Raw genomic sequence first — 20,941 nt, forward strand, 5'->3', positions numbered from 1 at the left:
ATACACAGGAAAAGTTAGAATCAAGCTAGAATTGTTATTACACAGAAGCTGAAGATGCAAAAGGGTAAGTGAGACTTTCCTGTTGAGTCACAAGGTTCAGAGTGAAATCTTGTGCTTTTTGAACTCCTGACAGAGCTTAGGTACATCTTGAGCCCATCTCATTCTCAGGCTTGGGCATGGTTTATTTATAATGGAAATAAACCATGGATTTCTCTGGTGTGAATTTAGCTTGCTGTCAGTCACTCCCTGAGGACCTGTTGTGAGTTAGGGGTCACTGCCCTCAGCTATGAGGATCTCAGTCTCAGAACAGGAACATCAAACTCTGCTCAAGGGGAGACTCACCTGGCCTGCAGTGCTGCTGCAATTCAGAAAGAACTTGGATTGGATTGGATTGGATTGGATTGGATTGGTGCCAAGATCTGTTATTAGGAGAAAGTCACAGCCTCGAAGAGCAACCTTGAGAGGTGTCCCAGCCCCAGGCAGATCCCCACCATGCAGCCACACTGCCTGGCAGGGACAAGGCTCACTTAGCCTGTCATGTTTATGGGATAAAGTGGTTGGCCTGCAGTCAGATTGCATGCAATGGGAAACGTATGCATGAAACTCCTTGTACCCACAAATTTCTTTGTTCCTTGATAAATAAGTCTTGGAAAAACCACCCTCTATTCATCTGTTAATTGCATGATTGGTGTTCCCAGCTCATATGCATTGATGCTCAGGGGTCACTCTGTTCCTTTGCCTGTTTCCTGGAGTGTTGTGGAGGAGTTCTTGACCCATCTGTGGCTCAGGCCTTTATCCCCTCTGGAGCTGTACCAAACTTGGTTAAGGGCTGTGCATCCATCACAGGTGTGGAGTGGTACACAAAGTCCTCTTTACAGATCCTCTGTCCTTTATTTAAAGATCTTCCACTATTTTTTTCCTCAAGAGAAATGAAACACTATTTTTCCAATTACTCTAATTAAACACTCATTTTTCCAATCTGTAAATATTAGCATAGTGACTAAAAGCAGGCAGCTGTCTCTTCTTGAAGGCATCTAACTATAACAATGAAGGGTGAAAAAAAAGCAGGTTAAGGTGTCCAAAGTCCAGATTAGAAGAAGCCTCTTAATTAAAGATGATTTTAGTCATGGAGGTTGTAGAGACATAAAATATACAGAAGCAGGGAATGGGAAAGCAAAGTCTAAGTAGCTGAATTTATAAACAAATGAGTCATTGTCTCACTCCAAGTGGCAAGTGGGAGGCAGAGGGATTTAATGAAAAAAGGAAGAGTGACAAGGAATAGGAAGGAAGGTCACACTTTATCACATCCAGCCTTGGATCAGTGCCACTGGCTGTGAGGCAACATGTCTGCAAGGAAGCAGCAGCAGGAGGGAGCGGCTGTTGTGGCCAAGAGTGGATTTCTTTAAGGCATAACCCTAAACTTGCATCTTCTGACTTTCAGAGGCGACCTCAACACAAAGTTCGGATGGCAGATGCTCCTCTGCAGCAATTTGCTCGTCAGCCTCAAGGAAGGACTGAACCCTCCTGAGGCAGGGACCTCCCTAAGCTCCCAGAGCCTGCCCATGCTGGGACCCAGCACCACCTGGAGCTCCTCCTCTAATCCAACCCAGCTCAGGTTCCTCTCTCTGAGCCCCCCTGGGCTCCTGCAGGAGCTCAGGACCTCTGTGTTCACCGTGGGGTGTCCCAGGGGATAAAGCCCTGCAGAGGATATTCCTGCAGGGTCTCTTGTAGGAGGATACTGTATGGGTAAATGAAGGTGGCACAGAATGTAATCTTATCCCCTAAAGAGTTGCCGCTGAACCAATTGCTAAAGATTAGGAGCAGGCCTGATGTTAACAGGCCACACCTGTAGCCAAGAAGAACAGTGGTATAAAGGAGTGGATTGGTGGGAACTGGAGTCAGATAGTTACTGCAAGGATGAGGAAGAGTTGGTGCTTGGAGGAGCTGCCTATGAGAAACATCAAGGTGGTATGAAACTCTGGCAATGTGGAATCCTTGCACTATAATGATAATAGAACTCTTAATATATAAGCCAACAGTCTTTGCCTGCTAGGATGGGCAGTGGGGAGGGAGGACATGGTCTGACACAAGGTGTTCCCAACAGTGACCATGTCTGAAAGGACACAGGTGTAGATTTGTTGGCTGCCCCAGATGTTTGTAAGCATCCAGCCATGCCATGTATTATTTGGTGCTGACATGGTGTATGAGGATGTTCTGCAGGCATGTGCAGCACCAGAAGGAACAGTGAGCTGCTTTTCTGCCCATCTTCTTCCTTTGCACGTTGCGCTTCCCATCTTGTCTTCACTAATCCTTATGCCAGAAACAAGGGAACCCTGCTGGGAGGTGATTGCATTACGTTTTTCTCTTTCTTGAGTGTGTGCCATGCTGAGAAGAGAGGAGTGGCTCAGCATACCTGCCTACAAGGGATAAAATCAACATTTCTGACATTCTCCTTCTGGCTACCCTCCATACACAAATTGTCTCTTGAAGCAGAAGAAAATATTCTTTTTTGGTTTTTTTTTTTTTTTAGTAGGGCAATGAATACCAGTCTTCCGGTATATCATCCATATTAAAATATTTGCATATAAGTATAATCCAGAAAGGCATCTAGAGTCATGGTTTCCTAAAATTAGTAAGAGAAATTATGATCTAATTTAATTTCCTGCAAAGCAGTAGTTGCAGCATATCTCGCTGTGATTCCTGCTTAATGATTTCTCACAAAGAAAATTCAGGCCTGAAGGTTGCAGAAGTTTCTTCCAAGCTTTTACTTGCTTGGTGGAGTTCTTTTTTTTCCTTTCTTCTTCCTCTGCTGTGTTCCCCTCCACTGCTCTTGGCTGAAAAGCATGAGAGAAGCACAGGAAGAGGCTCTGTTTTCTCTGACCCCAGCAGCCCCCAAACTGCAGGACATGGAAATGCCTTTGTTGTGCAATTAATACAAATATGAAAAACTCTTCCAAATCCTTTATTGAGCAAAGAGAGTGTTGCAATCCTATGTGAAGGAAAGGGGATACATCCCAATATATTTAGCAAGCTAATAAAGTGGAAGAATGGAAAGGACTAATTTCCATAAAGAGAATTGGGAATGTTCTTTATGCTGTAGCAAAACAGCCTGGAAGCAGGAAAAGGAGTCAGGCTGTGATTTACTGAGCTGTCAGTGCTCATGGTGGGCTCCTGCACAGGAGTGGCTGTGGTGGGACACAGAATCAAAGAATGTTGAGGCTTGGAACTGACCTTGAAGTCCATCTAATCCCAAACCCCCTGCCAGGGGCAGGGATGCCTCTCCCTAGACCAAATTGCTCAAGGCCTTAGCCAGCCTGGCTTTGAACACTGCCAGGGATGAGGCAATGGGTCATGGCACAGGCCAGCCAGTAGCAGCCATTCCAGGAGCCCAAGGGCCAGAATCCTGCCTGGAGGGGTGTGGATGTCAGGGTTTTCAGGGACCTATAAATGCTGTTTTGAGGCAAGAGGCAATAATCTCTTCCTCACATCCTGCAGTGATAAGGCAGGAAGGACAGGGCGTAAGGCACAGCAGCTTCCTGCAGCCTCAGAGGATTCTGCAGCTGATTCTCATCTCTGGGAGTTCAGGGCCAAAATATCAGAAGAAAGAACAAATGATGCAATTGTCTGGAGTGTTTTATGGGATGTCTTTACAGCCAGCTCCTGGTTCTCCAGGGAGAGGAAAAAGAGTGAAGGCAAAACCCTGAGCAGAGAAGAGGCAGTGCCTGTCTGTCAAGGCAAGTGTCACCCAGCTGAGCAGGGATGTGGGGCCAGGGATCCCCTGTGAGCCTGTCATGGTGGGAATGGAGCCCATCCACTGGTGGCAGGCTGGCTGTTTCAACATCCTTGGCCTGGCTTGTCCAGCCCTGAATAAGGAAGCGCTAGTGGCTGACAGAAGAGCCCTCAGCACTTTCTTCACTGGTGCCATCTCAAACAGGAGTGGCAAACTAAACATCCCACCCTAAAGAACCAAGATTTGATAAATGCAGGCATCAAAACTCATGGCACATCTCCTGCCAGGCTGAGGTCTGGTGGGAAAACATGCTGCTTTGTTACACCCCAATAAAATGAATCCACTAATTTCAAAGTGGACTGCATCTAAAGGCTGGATTTTGAGGGGTTTTTTAACTCATGAAAACCTATTAGCATGGCTTGTGGTTTGACCACATCCCTGGTTTATGCTGGTGTAGAGCCAAGCATGATGTCAAGCAGTTGCTGCAAACAGGAAAGTCAGAGGGACTGTAACTTTCAGGGAAAAAGCTCTTTAGTAGCTGAACAGTTAAAGATTATGTTCACTATGTTTTCCTGCCTTGCAATTTCCTCATTCATAATGTATGAGTGAGATCATTAAAAGCAACATATTGGCTGATGGTAGGCATCACAGCTGCTACCTAACTTTAACACTTCATAGCGAGGAATAACATTTCTCTTATGTGTGTCTTTGGAAAGGGAAAAAAAAGAGTTGTAGCTGTAAGAACAGGGTAAAATGTTTAACCTCATAGAAAAATCTTCACATGTTGGGCAATTGCACATTTGCTGGGAATGTTTTTTAAATGAATAAAAAATATTAATCTCTTTTTGTGAAGCCCTTTCACCTTTTGCATCTATCACAACATGGCAACATATTTTTCCCCTGCACAAAATCAATATTAAATTAACTTCCCTAATAAAAAAGCATTAACTCCTACAATGAACACAAAACTTCATCTCTAGCCAAGGAATTTTAAATTCTACAATACTTGACTGTTTAGAAACATAATGATGATTATATTATGCCAAGGATGGGATGTGTCAGTCATATCAAACAGAGAGAAAGATGTCTTAGGGCTTCCAGGCATAAGCTCTGTGGTTGGTGTTTCATTTTTAAGCTGTCCAGGGTGCAGATCTGATTAAATACATTAAATAAAAGTGTATTTAGGTTGACAGAAGGTAACTCTTTCAGCTGAAGAAAGGCACTGTCCATTTTTCATGGGTAATCTGACTCTTTACAAACTTTGGGCCTATATTTTTACCTTTTACTTTTGAGGGTGAGGAATGGAAAGTATCTGCTATATAAAGCTGGATTTTCATTTCCAAATATCCTATTTCATATTCCAACCTGAGACAGATGCTTATTATTTATAAATCATGCATCACCTCTAATAGCTGTGCTCCATCACAAATTTGAGAGCTTCAAGGGGAGGGAGAAGAAGAAGGCCAAGTCCAAGCCATGATGAAAAATGAATTAGCTGCCTTGGAAAGAGAGGGCATTCCCTCTGGGTGTGTAGCAACAACTCTGAACTAATCCCAGGAGGTTGATCTCACTCTGAACCACCTCAAGTCTGAATTTGCACATCTATGCCCCACACTGAGGTGATGCTCTCCCTCCCCTCAGCCAGGCTTTGCACCATTCCAACACCAGTGGAGAACACGGCCCCACGGGTTCATTAGTTTTAAACTTTGAGTCAAATAGCTAAAGCTGGGATGAAAGACTTTCCTTCTGTTGCAAATTCATAATTCATTTTAAGTGTGGCACATGAAGCAGAGGCAATAACATGGCCCTTTCTGAAAATCTTCGTTCAGGGTTTTAATTGTGTCTCAGAGGAATAAATGCAGGAGGGTTGCCTTCCTCCCTCCCACTCCCCTTCTTCCTCTGATAACAGCTTGGTTTTTACTAACATCACTTATATCTTTTATGATTTCCAGCCTCTGACAGAAGTGCTCCACTACCCTTTCCTGTTCAATAATGAATGGACACATTTGAAGCTGCACATATTTGCACTTATGAGCTCATCCAAGCAAAAGATATAAGAAACGTGACTTATCTAAACACAAAAAGCAGCCAAGGGATCAAGTAAATCACACAACCCCCATTGCTGCTCCTTTGCTGTTCCTTCCCTGCCTCCTTGGTACTGTACCTAAGAGAAAGAAGATTACATTCCTGCATCACATTTTCTGCTATTTCTTCCCAAACTGCTACAACAAATATCTCAAAGGGAACTTACATCAAGTGTGCCCAGTTAACCTGGTTACATCTCAGATTCTCACCTTTTAAAGCCAGTGGAGAGCAAGTGGCATTTTTGGCAGACAATTTATTTAATGAAAAGGAAGGTGCCCAGAACAGGCCAGCCAAAGCTCTGTCCCTGGGAGTGTCTGTTCCCTCCAGGGAGCTGTGGCCACACTACAGGACAGTGAGGAGGAGGAGATCTCTAAAGGGGACAGGCAAGTGCATCTGGGGACAGAAGATCCTGCTTGTGAGCTTGGCCAGAGCCTCAAAAGGACACCAAATCTTGAATTTCCTTGTCAAGGCTGATGAGGGTGTGGAGTAATTACTCTTTGAGTAACCACTGGAGTCAAAGTTTAGTTTAGCAGGTAACAAGGAGTAGGCACAGAAAGTAGTTGGAAGGGTGCACTTACAGTTCCCCTTTGGGGTCACTGGAAAGTTGCAAAATGACTGTGTGCAGTCCCTGTAGCAGGACAGGCTCTCCCTGTGCTTAAAGCCAGGCTTATGCCAGAGGGAGCATTTTCCAACAGCTGTCATAACTTTGGGTGCTCTTAAAATTCTCACTAATCCCTAGGGTCACTAAAATACCCAATCGGTGAAAAATCAGGTGTCCACCTGAGGGCTTCCATTCAAAGCACAGAGTTCACTCTTTTCTAATAAAACACAACCAAGAAAAACACTTTTTCCTTTAATCTCTGTCTAGACTTTTATCTAATAGTCTAAAAGGATGCACCTCCAAAGCATGAGAATCAGGAGAAAGTCTGCTTTTCACCTGAGGTGAACCAAGCCACTCTTTTTCACCTCACAAAAACCCAGAATGTAAGGAAGTGCTGGCTGTCAGCTGAGACACTCCTCTGTAAGTGAGGGATGGTGGTGTGTGCGTGCTTGGGCAGAAGGAGGAATTTAGTGGAGACCCCTCACCTGGAGAGTGAATTAACCACTGGCCTACACCAGGAAGGGAGCAGACAACACTGGGAGCTCAGGATGGCCATGAGAGCCAGGTCTGCCCAGCAAATGTTTCCCAATTCTGAGGGGGTCTGAGGCAAAAAATGGGTTTGAATCCACATGGGCCTTTGGCATACAAGAGACACCATGTGATGAGCTCTGTCAGTTCTTTCCTGAAGGACCCTTTTCATGGCATTCAGCCCTTTAAAGTTTTACAAGAGGGATAACTTTGGGGTTGGCTGCCACCAAGGGTACTGCAGAGGCCAGACATGTTTGAGTACAGAGCCACAGGAGTTTTTCTGTGCTTTATCTTCACCCCTATGTCTGGCTTTCCAGCCCCATATCTGGCTGTTATTCCTAATCCTGGAGGTGACTCACTCAAAGAAAGAGAAAGAATTTAGCACTGTAAAATATGTAGGAGCTGTTGCCACAAATAAATAATAAGAAATAAACCCAGCCATTTGGGAGTGGAATGCTCAATATTCACATGCCATGTGGCTTTAGGTTTGTAAAGTGAAAGCTTTAGAAACAGCTTTTGTTCAATCAAAAAAGAAAATAAATTACATCCACTGTAAAAGAACAATGAAATATTCTGCCTCTGGACTGCCTTTTGAATTCCAAATTTTCTTTGGGAAGGCATCTTTTACAGTCAAGGCTGAAATTCCCCAAAACTGGGAACAACTGGCACAACATGCACGTAGTTTCTGCAGTGCCAGTGGGCACTGCTGCAAAAAAACATGGCTGGTATTCATGCACAAGTCCTCCTTTTTCCCTTCCCTCACTCAGGCAAGCATCAGGAGAGCTTGAAATGTGAAACACATTCCTATGTGACGATGAAAGAAAAATCACTTAGAAGAAGACAAGGAGAAATTGAAGTTACTCACTCAAACAGGTCAGGCTGACAAATTGCTTCTGCTGTCTTCATTCATCCACATAATGGCTCCCCCATTCCCTGGCCAGTTATAGAAGAATAATTATCTCTTTCAGATCAGCTGCCTTGGCTTCATCATAAATCATTTCTTTCCACCCCTCTTGCACTACCACTGCCTCCTTCCCATTTTTATCAACATTTCTCTCCCACAAGCCTTTCAAAGTCCAGCTTTTGATTGACTAAATGCACCTTATGACCAAAAACCTCCTGCGAACTCACCATTTTTTGTCACTCAACCCAAAATCCTTCTTTTCCAGCCATATGCTTGCCTGTGATGAGTTCATAGAGCTCAAATGAGAACAAGCTGGTCATGTGACATAAAGGATAAAATGAATAAAATTGAGCCATGCCTGAACCTGCAAGGGGATATTCTGGTCTTTTCAAAGCTCCATACAAACGTCACACTGCTAATAAAGCCATGGATCTTCAAGCAAGGCATTTTGCTTATGTGTAATCCCACTAAAGATGCAGAAGTCCCTGCAGAATGAGGCAGGTGGGAACAGCCACACCTGAGGAATTGTCATGCAAGTTTAAGTTCTTGGGTGTTGGCAGAGCACTTGGATGCCATCTAGCTTGGGATGGTCTTGCCCAAAATGGGCTGAACCCTATTAATTAGTAGGGCAGGAAATGAAGCCTGTTCCTTCCTCCTGCAGGACAGATGCTGTGTCAGAGCCAAAAACAGCTCCCTGCTTCTCTTTTTATCTTGGTTCCCCTTGCCATGAGTCAGTTCCACACCCTGCCCCACCCAGACAATCCTCTGCTTCTGCCATCCCAAATTGTTCAGTGCTGGTACAGAGATGCTTTGCCCTCCTCCTTCTGGCTGCTTTAATTTACCCAGCTGACTGACACCTTCCCACTCTCCCTGCTCACCTCTCAGTCCCATTAGCCTCAGACCTTCAGCAGCCAAATCATGGCTCTGCTTGAGTCAATGACAAAAATCACACACTCCCAGAAAGCCCCAGTTTCACTGGAGCTGTTATCAGAGCAAATAGCCAGAGGGCTGATGCCCCAGTGATGGACAGAGTGCCTTCATGCTGAAATGCCTTTTTGTGCACAGTCCATTGGCTTCGTATGATTCCATAATAAAAGCTCTTATCCATTTTTCTGTCTACTATTGTGTGAGGTTTTCTGGTATTATTACAGTATCTTGGCTACTTTAAAGTTTTAAAAGGCCTTTTTAATACATTAAATGAGCTGGTAAAAATTCTGTAATTTGCTGACAAGAAACAAGAGGAAAATTATCCAGAGTAGCCATTGTGGATTTTCCTTCTTTTCTCTCTTTTTTCTCATTCAGGTTTTCTGGAATACATGTGGTAAAGCCTCCCTGCCTGAAAAAACTGGATAGAGCAAGAATTCTTAGGGGTCCTCGTGAAAATAATGCTGGATGTTCTCAGCAGAAAACTCTAACATTCATTTAAAACCCAAAAGGCCAAATGACTCAGTGGCATTTTTTTCCTCTTAATTTATTTACACATTCTGGTTCTCAAAAATGGAATAAAACAAGCTTGACACCCTACTTGGGCAATAAAAATAAGCTCCTACTACTGAGTTATGAGTGCCTGAAAATAAATTAAGACAGACATGTATTACCCTTTGCATAGACAGTGGGGTGAAGTTTTTTTTCCCCAAGGCCAGGTGCTGCAACCCTTAGTCTGTGAGTTTTGGGGATTTCTGTAGTTTTTGAAGGTCCTGATGCAAAGCCCTTTGTTTACAGTGTGCATGGCCCTGCCTAACAGTAAAACACTGCTTACAGGAGGCACAGCTGGCAGCCTCCAGAAGGGCTTTGAACAGAAGAGAGAAGGAAACAAGCACTTCAAATTGGAGCTGATGGATGCTGCCAAATCCATTTGCAGCATCTTGGCTTGCTTTTCTCTCTCTGATTTGACACAGCCTCTTTCCACAGGGTGTGGTGGGGGCAGAATGGACTGAACCTGCACCAGGCAGCAATCAAGTGGTGCTCACCCATTTCCTTGGTGTCTTCGTTTGAAAAGACAGGTGTCTGCTAAGGAAGGCAGGAGCCTTCATTGAAATGGAAAATGTAAATCCATTCCCTCCAAATTATTATAATTTTCAAATTAAGGGGCTGTCAGGCAAAGATATGGGAATAGGAATAACAGTTCTTTAGTAGGAAAATTAAAATAAAAATGCAGTAATACAAAAACAGAAAACAAACCACTGCCAGAGTCAGAATAGGACCTGACACCCTGTGGGTCAGGGTGTTGGCAGCAGAACCATTAAATGGCGGCTGCAGCCCTTCTACAGTGCCAGGTGTGGTTCTGTTGGAGCAGGGATCCTGGAGAAGGGTGGAGTTTTCCTCTGAAGGTCCAGGGGTGGTGTAGATGGGCCTGGTCTTCCTCTGGGAATCCAGAGAAGAAAGCTGCTTCTCTGGGAATACAGAGGGGGAAAAGCTGCCTGTGGTGTTCCAAATGTCAGATTATATCCAGGTAGGAATGCTTGGCTCCTCCCCTGGGTAGAGCATCTCCCAATGGATGATGGAATTTTATCAGTGATACTCAATGACACATTAACAGAAGATATTTCCCAGAGGGAGGATGGGTTGTGGGAGATAAAGAAAATTGCCCAATTAAGAGAAGATAACTGCCCCACCTCTAACAGATGGCAAATAGAATACACACCCCCACTAACATCTTTCAATCTAAGACACTTGGAGAGCCTGGAATGATTGTTGCTGTGGGGAGAGGGATCGACATGGACTTTGGGAAGAAATAGAGAAGTAAGAGTTTAATAACCCATGTGATAAACTCTTCAACATTATATGCAGGTTTTGGATGTGTATATTTCATGCTACCTCTTTCCTTCCTTCCTTCCTTCCCCAGTCCCTGCCTTGCTTAATTAGATGTCCCCAGTGAGAACAGCAGGTAGATTCATTGTGCTTGCAGCTGAGGCAGGAGTAATTACATTATTCCTTTTCCTTGTCACCTGAACATATATTCTGGCCAATAAGTCACACATGAGAGATAAATCATGGAGGATATTGCCATGTTCCTTCCCTCCATTGTCCCTCTCCCTTGCATCATGAAGAGCACAAGCAGCTCGGCTGCTGCCTTCAGACACAGCACAGCTGGGGTACTTCTCCCATCTCCCTGGATTTTCTGAAAGAGTAGATTTCTCCAATTTTATTTCAGTTCCCTGTGAGGAGAAGGAGGGTAGCTCTACTCCTCAGTGTGGCACGAAACTCCTGCTTGTCTTTCTGCACACTACGCATGGCAGCTGCCAGTTCTCCCTGTGGTTTTCCTTGTGAGGGACATGCCAGCTACCAGTGTGACTGTCTGGCTCCAGGAGATTTTCAGGTGATGTTCATCTGGCTTCAGATGAACTTTTCAGACCCCAAAGCCACCATGGATCATGCAGAGTGAATGCTGGGGTGGCCAGGGCCTCATGGCAAACAGGCCCAGGCCTTCCCTTCCTCTGGGGGATCAGGATCAGGCCTTTCAGCTCTGGAGAGCCACGCTTTACTGAACATAAACTAAATGCTTGGTTTCTAAAACAGAGAAATGGCACAGACACTCAGTAAGGCAGAGCAGAAATAAAAAGGATTTATAGCCCCATCTCTCTGTCTGCCCACTGCATCCTTCCTTCCAGGCTTGCACTCAGCTGAATCCCACTGCCTCCTAGGAACTGCTTTCCCCTGCATCCTTTGACCCTATTGCTGCAGAAAACATGAGACTTTCTACAATGATCTTAGAGCCTTTAGTTGTTCAGGAATACAGCTCTGCTCCTGGCTGCTGTCTCCATTTGGAGAGCTGAGATGTGCAGCACTCTTGTGGGAGACATACACAGCTTAGGGCAATTGATAGAGCCCTGGCACAACTTCCAGCAAAAAAATGCCCATCTCCATCAACTAAATGTAGGGATCTAGGCCTCCAGACTGAGGCACTCTGAATTAAAATTCAAATTTGTGCCAAGAGCAGAGGAGAATCATCCAAAAAGGGGAGAAAACACTGTAGTTTCACGTCTAGGGTTGGTTCTGCCCCTTCTGCACAAAGCCAGTGGGTGAGACAACATGAAATAGTCCACAGCAGTGGGTAAATTTGATTGTAGGGCAAATTCATTACCCAAGAGGAGCACAGCCAATTACAAATGAAGGAACTTGATGGCTAAGGAGATGTTAATTAGGGTACAGCTAAAAAATTTGGTGTTAGGATTTTGTGAGTCCTTTAAAAATGTCTCACAGAGTGGCTCTGAATGGAAAATAGGACAGAAATTTCCATACTCATAGGCAGGGACAGGTCTCTGACCCCAGGAGATGCTATCCTGTTCCCTGGCTGTGCAAACTATGTCAGGGGATGGCTCTCAAACCTTTGCAACTCTTTCTCTATGAATTCCTGATGTCACAGACTCTGATTTTGTAGTTTATCTGCAAGGAAAAGATTTAACATCCACTGCATTTTTATTAGAAAATTGTCAGTTCCAATTTTTAGCAGTAATATTGAGACCTGACCTGCAGCTTTTAAAATGCTTGAATAGGGAAGAGTTGAGGAACATAAAGCTGCAGCAGAAGGCCACATCAGAATATTTGCAATTTTTAGTGTGTCTGAGGAACAAGGGTACAGCTTTGGGTATGTGAAAGAGGTGATCTACAACTTGAACCAAGTAGCCATGCTTGGGGATAAAAGACTTGTCCAATGAGAGATAAAGAAATAAATCTGTCTAATCCAACACAATAACAAAAACCAACTGATTTTGTTTACTGAGGTTTGCTAACCAATTTCACCCCATGACCTACAAAACAAAGCTTGTATTTAAAATCCAATTCTCCGCTCTGCTGCAAAAGAACAATTAGGAAATAACTCTGCAATAGCAATGGATGTACCAGACTGAGACATATGCTCTTAATCACAGATAACAACAATATTTATGGGAGGGTGGGGTGTTGATATAAATTGCCCTATTAAAAAAAAACCACAGCCAAAAACCCCCATTCTGCTTAGAGAGTTAGTGAGGGGGAAGTATAAATAGGATTTGAAAGAAAACCACCAGCAGTTCAGCTAATGCTTGTGTACAAAGAATGAACCAGAGCCAAGCCAGACACATTTGTGAAAACTGGGCCATGCAGAATTAGACATAGTGCTGATAAAACTGCAGAAATGTCTACCAGCTGCAAGAGAGAGTGGGTGGTGTCCAAGATGCTGGATGTTCACATGGTAAGACAGCAGATAAAGTGGCCTTCCTACTTACAACTGGAGATGGAAAGGAAATACATTCTTATTTCCCTTTTACACGTGAAGAGTCGATGGGTGAAGAGGTGATTGCTGTTTCTTTAAATAGGTTGAAGCCTCTTCTCTGGATTTTAGAAAATAGTATAGCTCAAGCCCATGCTTTTAATTACTTTTCTCTCCAAAATACAGTTCCAGTTAGCACAGCATGAACCCTGACAGAGCTTCAGGGGGTGTTTAGACAATGTTCTCAGACACATGGTATGATTCTTTGGGTGTCCTGTGCAAGGCCAAGGGCTGGATTTTGTTGGTCCTTGTGAGTCCTTTCCAGCTCAGGATTCTCTGTGATTCTATGCGATGTCTCCCAGTTTGGAGACCCAAACTGTGGCTGGGCAAGGCTGGGAGAGGCTCTCTGGGGCAGGGTGGTCCATGCCAGGAACCAAGTGAGAACACGTTTGAAGTGCCCCATCATTGTCATCTTGGTGCACACAGTTCCTTTATCAGTATTTGAAACATCTTAGAACAGACTAAGCCCCAAATCAACAGCCAGCAGGAGCCTGCTGATATTCCTCAACAGACCCTCATTATGCTGCTTTTATAAAGGAAAAAAAAGCTAAAACATAGCATTTTGCCTGGAGCAAGACTACAGATTTTGGTGTCTGGCCCATAACTGTCAGCAAAGGGAGGATGTTAAACTGAGCCCTGCTCCCCTGCTCCCACCCAGCTTGGGTGAGGGGGCTTACATGTTTCATCATGCCACTTTCATATTTTATTTAACTGAGAAGTCCATAAAGTCCCCTTAAATAGAAACAATTGTTTGAATAATTTATCCCAGAGTAATTTCCTTTTTGTTCCCGAGCCTGCTGAAGCCAGCGCTGCCCGCTGCTGGGAGCTGGCACCGTGCACGTGCTGCAGGCTACCAGGGAGCTCAGGAGGCACAAACCCCCAGTGCCCATGCCAAGCCTGCTCCTGGGCTCCTTCCAGAGCCTGGAGTCTCCCCTGACCTTGGGAGCAAACCCTTGCAAGGTTTGCTGTGTGTGGGAGCCCAGGACATCCCTCTGGCTGTCCAGGATGGCCAGGACCCCTGCCAGGGGGCTCAGAGACCCTGGCACAGAGCCCAAAACACCTGTGGGTTTGATTATGACCCGTGGAGCAAATTACCAACCTTATATGAAGACCAGCAAGCCACAACAGTTTAGGTAGAATAATACTGAAGTTATCACGGGGTGGAAAAGTAGATTCTGGGGTTTCTGGAATGGGGGTTCAGGAGAGAAGATGGAGGGAACTGGGTGTGTCCAGCCTTTCTTCTTCTTCTTGGCCTCCATCTTCTGCTGTGATGTTGGCACTTTTAGATTGGTTTAGAGTAGAAGCTCACTGTCTAACATAAGTGATAGGTATTGGAAAGTAATTGTAAACATTGTACATGTGGTTTTTAGTATAAAGACATAACACTGCCCTGGGGGCAGGCAGAGTGCCTGGAACTGTCCTGCTGGATGGACCTCAGCAGGGCAGGAGAAAATTTTTATAGATAAGATACAATAAACAACCTTGAGACCAAGAAATGAAGAGCTCTGACTCCTTCTTCAAGTGCGGAGCTGGGCAAAGAGACTTTCCAACTTTTCTTGGGGTCACTCTGACCAGCAAGAGATCCCGACAGCTGTGGGCTCACACAGGTTTGGGGGGTGTCCTGGCCCCTCTCTCAGGAGCTGCAGGAGGAGCACAGGGATGGAGAGCAGAGGCTTCCCTGGCTCAGCGCCCACCGAGCAGCTGCACCGACCTTCACAACCACCCGGGAGAGCAGCTGGGAGCAGGGATGGATGGGGAACTGCTCTTTGAGGGGCAGTCAGAGCTGGGATGGAAGCAACCAGGCACAGGTGTTCAGCCTGGGTGCTGGAGCTGATGGTGGGGAAGGCTGTGTTTATCAGGGTAACAGCCCCATTGTAGGAACCAATTAGCCAGTGCTTTCAATCGCTGTGATAACACACAGTGCAAAAACAATTAACCACGGAAGTCAAATTTGCCAATTCTGGGCCCTCGGTCCTGTGCCTCTTCCTTGAACAAATAGAGCTTTTAGTGTCATGTTAATTCTGCACAGCTTGGGGTTATAAAGTGCTCATTGTGTGCTGTCTGGCAGAAAAAAAAATAAGGACTAATGAAGAGAGATTTTTATTGCTGTGTCATGGTTTGTGCTGAAAGCTGACACTGTTAGCAAAGAGCAACTTTTCTAGGTATTTTCTACAATCAGATGAAGAATGTAAACATTCTTTTAGCATTGGCTCCAGCTGAAAAATCTATCTGTGCTGATTGGACCTGAATCTTCATTTTAGCTGTGAAAATAAAACACTCTTAAGACATATAGATATTTTACTTCAGGATAGAATGTGCAGTATTCACCATCTCATAATTTATCTTGCTAAAGGCCAAAAAAATGCAGATTTGGTTAGGTCTTGAAGAACTATGCATAATCCAGAATGCTCCAAGGAATAGATACACGGCATTACTTCTGTCCCATTTGTGATCTTGAATAGATAGCTCTTCCTTTTGCATTTCTTCTGACTTAGAAGTCAAAGAAAGGGCTTATTTTCAGCTAATTAGACTCCCAGAGATTGCCTCAACTCTTCAAGAACTACTAACACATTTTTTTTTACATCTTTCTTCTTCAATCACAGAGAAAGCCTTTGTGCCACACTTGTTTTTTTTCTCTCATGAAGTGATTATTGAAACATCTAATGATTTTGCTCCTTTGCTTGTTAAAAAAATCTTTTGTAAGTTTATGATAAACAGGCTTGTAAATTAAACAGATGATCAGACATCTGCATTCCAGAAGGTGAGTGGCAAAGTGTTTTCTCAAATGGCTTGATCACTGAGAGAGCAAAAATATTTGTTTATGGTGCATCTTGAAAAGACAGTGTTTTCCCAGTGTCCTGCACCAAAAGACCCCTGTGTGCTCCTTGGTAAAAATTCTTGATCAGATTTTGGGGATGGGAGAAGGGCTGGGGAGGTGGAAACCTGGACTCTCAAGGCAGTCCTATAGAACTTGCTGTTACAGCACTGCACAAATAGGTGCAGGGTACACTGAGGGTGGGCAGTGCTTGTGGCATCCCATCACTGATTCTGAGAGCACACACAGCAAAGGTGAATGAACAGATGTCACCTTTTGAAAGCTGTTTAGGTGTTCTAACACCTCATGCTGCTTAAATTTTATATCATTTACAGCTTCATCCGGTCTCAGGACCATTTTGCTAAATAAATTTTGGAAGTAGCTACATTCATTTTTAAGAGTCTTAAATGTCCATCAAACCTTGGTCCTCAAGGGTCTGCACCCTGCAGGATCCCTGCTGAGGGATGAAGTCTTGGCTCTGCCACTTTTGATGTCCCTGCTTATGGTTTTTAAAGATGAGCTTTAGCAATTGAAGGTATTGCCAGCTTCTGCCACTTGCTTCCCCCAGCTGCTGGCTAAGCTGGCCCAAAGCTGGGTGGGAGGCTGGGCTGTGGATCCTCTGTTTGGGGCTGCATCAGCAGTGCCGTCTCCATCACCCCTGCCTGAGACACAGAGCCCTGGCAGTGGAGGGAGGCAGATGCTGAGAGTGAGGGGATCTGCCCCTGCTGAAGCCATCAGGACTGGTCTGCCAGAACTTGGTGACATTTTGGCATTGCAGGGCTCAGCACAGCGATGCTCAAACTCTGCTGCAGCCCTGGGCTGTGAGAGACATGCCTGAGCTCATGCAGAAAGTCAGCAGCACCCTGCAGGGGAAAGACAAGTCTGACTGCCAGCCCAGTGCTCCATCCAAAGCCTGGCTTTGTTTTGTACCCAAAAGCACAGCTATTTGTATTCAGTGAAATAAATTGCATTATACATGTCTCTTTTTAAAAAGAACATCAGAACTCCTATTCATAAGCATATGATTGCCCTTTTATTTCTTCCATTTGTGTTTCTTTCTCCCTGCGTTTGTCCTTCACACTTCAAAATGAATGGCAAGACCCCATTTCATTAAGATGATAGCAAAGGTAACTAATGGAACAGTGTGGCCAAACAAAGGCTGTGGAATACATCCAGAACATTCAGGACATTAATGTTGTCAACACAGAAGTATAAGAAAGTAGGATGGGAGCCAGATGGGTCAGGTTTCTCACTTGTTCTTGGTTTGCAGGTAGAACTTTTGCACAGGTTGGAAAGAGCCGTAGTAGAGCAATGTGTCTCTGTGGTGAGCTAAACCTGCCAGGATTCCCCTCCTGCCAGCACTGCAAATCTCTCCCAGCAGGCATCAGCATCTTTTGTCACACCACCTGAGCTGCATCCTTCTGATTTCCTGGTCCTGTGGAGCTTCAGCTGAAGTGCAGGAGCCTGCAGGGCCTCTCTGGATCATTGAGTTTTGCTTGTCTGCATTTGCTACAAAGAGCTGTATCTCTGCCCATACTTTCTTTCCTCTGTGGTGTTTATGCAGAAGATTTCCAGTAGCAATAATCTCCAACTTTTTATAGATTCTGCCATGCACAGGGAGACTCAGTGTGCAGCTTCCTGGCAATTTTGCTCAGGTAAAGAAAACCCACAGCAGTGCTGGAGCAACTCACCTCTCCACTGCAACCTCCTCTCCTGGATCCAGGTGCAGTCAAGCTCCAACAGCTTGTACCACATTGAGCATTTCTTTGGTGTCTAAACATGCTTGGTTCCTCCTGTCTGGCAAAGGCCAAAAGGAGACCCAAAGTGGCACTAAGCACTTGTGCAAAACCCTGGGGGCTGCTGCTTGTGCTTGCATTTGTGGACACTCATCTCTTGTCAAGGGACACAGCTGAAGGATTGCTGTTTCACTAAGGCATAGCTGCATTGTCTGCATGTCACATGTGGCAGCAGGCTATTCTGGATCCCTTTTTTTCTGGTTCCCATCCAGGCTTGGTAGCCATCATTTTTTGGGCAATGCTTTCAGGCTGGCTCAGTAGGAAAATTGGGACAAGCAGGAGGAGATGGTTGTAATCTGGCCCATGGTCAGTCTCCTCTCTCAGAGGTGGTTTGGTCCCTGAAATGAACAAATAATACCTTAAATACCTGGTTCTACCAGAAAGTACCACCCCAGGCCAGATTTTTTCTGTGTCACATACAAACTGAGGTGGTGGTGATGGGCTCCATGACACCAGCCACACTCTGCCCTTAGAGCAATGCTGCATCCCCTGAGGCCAGCCAGGTGAATGCATTTCAGAGACTTGTGCACCATTTCTGGATTAGGAACCAACATTTCCTCTAAATATGACCTAAAGAAGGAAGCAGAGAAAGCCCTAAATGTGCAATAGAGATGCCAACAACATCTCTTTGAGCACAAGGAATGAGGAAATTGAGGTAGTGCCATTACTGCCAGTGGAGCTCTCCCAGTTGATGTGGTCCTCTCCTTCCCTGCTGCCTGAGCACAAAAGCCATGTGCAAAGGGATAGCCACCACAGCCCTTTATTCACACTGGGCTTTGGCTGTCACTGTGCATAATAATGAATGAACCAAATTATAACTCACGGTAACAGTGTCTATTGATGGGAATGGGTTTTATTTTGGTCAATATTTCAGTGAGGTTCCTACCTCCTGGTGGGATTGCAGGTCAGAGAGGGGTTGGGCTGATACAGCAGAAAAAAGAAACATTGCTGGGTGCTGATTGATGTTGTATTGGGCTGCAATACCAGAAGCTTCTGCTTGCAAAAATCAAATCTCTGTCTCTCAGGGTTTTATTTTGCTAGTACCTATGGGAACCACTTGGGCTGGCTGCCTAGAGAAAAGACAAAGCAGGCTAGTCAGGAAGTTTGTGGTGATTTAAGCTAGATGCTTATTAGTGATTCACATTTGTCTGAATAATAAAATAAGTACAGAGAATGGGAACAGTTTCCAGTGTATTTCTCTATTGCTTCCCAAGCAAAAAGAGAGCTGCTGTGTATAAGGTAAGGCTGAGAATTTTCCCACCATGGCAGACCTGGTTTATTGCAAAGAAGAGAACAATACCCCAGAGAGAGAAAGATGTACACTGCTGTCAGTGTTAGAAATCCTGCACTGAGGATGTTTGTGTTGGTGAATTCATTGGGAGGGGGGAAAAAAGGTAACTTTTTATTGGAAACATAAACAAGAAATGTTTTCTCAGGGCCAAGTGGCAGGCTGAAAAATTTGGAGCAAGACCCCATGGGCCCCATGCTCCAGCAGTGGGACAGCTGCAAGGGTTTAACACTTAAAACCCTGCTCTGGAGGGACAGGGCTGGTGCAATTTGCTCTCTAGATACAGCCCTACAGCACTGCTGCTAGCCTGAGTCAAGAGATGAGCAGCCTCTCATTATCTCTTTTCTCTGCTAGAATTCAGTCAATTATGGGCAAATTCTGAGAAAAAGTCATTTGCTGGGCTTTATTGTGAATCTTTTGAAATGTGCTGTCTTGTTTCAATGAATGAAAGTACCATGATTTGACACCTGAAGCTTTATTTCCTGCTTTTAAAGCAGAATGGGTCATTTTTCAGCAGATAGTATCTTCTTCAAAAGACTATTGTACTGCAGAATTAAATACCCTGCCTCAGGAAACAGCATTAGAGACTCTGAACTTCTTAAGTGACTTCATAAAACTTGGAGGTTAGGAAAAGAAAGACCTGTTGGATTTCAGCCTGGCTTGAGGAAAGAAAAGCTTCTTTCTGTAACACAATCAGAAAAGTTCTGGAGTCAAATTGAGGTTGGAGGAGACTTTCCTTGCAGGCTGGTGAAATTTCTGGTAGAGCCAGGAGAGATTTAACACTGAGGGGAGCAGAGCCACTGCCCTGGAAGGGAGGTTTTCACCAAAGAGACTTTCGAGTCTGACCTGAAGCTTCTTTCTCTTAGTGACCAGAGGTACCCTGCTATTGGGGCTGGATATGCCACATACAGCACCGTATGCTTTTTTGGAAGTCACACTGTCATTTGTTTCCAAAATCTCATTTTTAGAGCTGTATGACACACTGTATGTTTTCAGCTGGCTCAAATAGCCTCTGGCTTTCTTTTCACATCTGTGATTGCACTTCTTGATGTCTTCTTTTCTTTTCAATCATGAGTTTAGATATATCATCTCCTGCATGTATTTTTCTACCTTCCCTTTTCCTCGCTCTCTGTCCTCACCACCAATTTCTGTCCTCTTTTCATACTTTTCCCTACTTTGGGATTTCTCACCAGAAGTCACTGATCATGTGAAGAGGATTCGTCCAAGCTTGGAATTTTGCTGCATGGTCAGAATGGACTCTAAGTGTCTAAGAGAGATAAATCATAATGGAAAATAGCTGCAGTATTCTAGTTCTGTTCACACAGCTCTTAAAATAGAAAGAAAGGACTCTTTGTGGGCTGCAGTTCAGATATTTGTCTGATGCCATGCTAGAAGGACATCTGACTCATGAGCCCAGTCGGATTTAGCTGCAGTGCTTAGAGATGCCACCATGCCTGCCCTCCCCTTTGACCAGTGCTTATTGCCCTTGTACCAGAAATAGAATGAAATGGATGTCCTCATCTTAACCTCCCCATCCTTGTCACCATCCACACTATCAGCTCAGGACACTGGTGATGACAGGTTGGCTCTAAAGAGCTGCTCTGCCAGTTGAGGAAAACCTGCATTGTTTCTGCTGCAAGGCATGGAGGTGCAGAGGGCACTTGGGATTATATGGGTTTGACTCCCACCTGCACAGAGTAGCCCATAACGACAAAAAAGTATGATTTACCAGGAGCTTTCTGGCCATTTTTTTGCATCTCTGCAGCCTGCAGAGTACTGAGGGGAGCAAGTCCCCATGAAATACAGGTGCAAGCTTCCTGCATCCACCTGGAGTCATCTGTGTGGAGAGCACAGGGCAGAATGGAAATGCATTTTGAATGTGAATTGGACTTGGAGATGATGATTGAATTTTTTATTGCATCCCCACGTGTGCAGCATTGTAG

General features: G+C 44.7%; 1 long non-coding RNA gene across 1 annotated transcript; it reads left to right on the forward strand.

Annotated features, from left to right (window-relative positions):
* Window positions 1-1,896: 1,896 nt before the first annotated feature.
* Window positions 1,897-7,566, forward strand: LOC135448627 (uncharacterized). Its single transcript, XR_010440532.1, has 3 exons — window positions 1,897-1,965; window positions 3,654-3,734; window positions 5,683-7,566. It is a non-coding gene; the product is annotated as an uncharacterized LOC135448627 (long non-coding RNA).
* The last annotated feature ends 13,375 nt before the right edge of the window (window positions 7,567-20,941 follow it).

This window comes from Zonotrichia leucophrys, chromosome 5 (genome assembly GCF_028769735.1).
Source record: "Zonotrichia leucophrys gambelii isolate GWCS_2022_RI chromosome 5, RI_Zleu_2.0, whole genome shotgun sequence".
Classification (NCBI taxonomy): Eukaryota; Metazoa; Chordata; class Aves; order Passeriformes; family Passerellidae; genus Zonotrichia; species Zonotrichia leucophrys.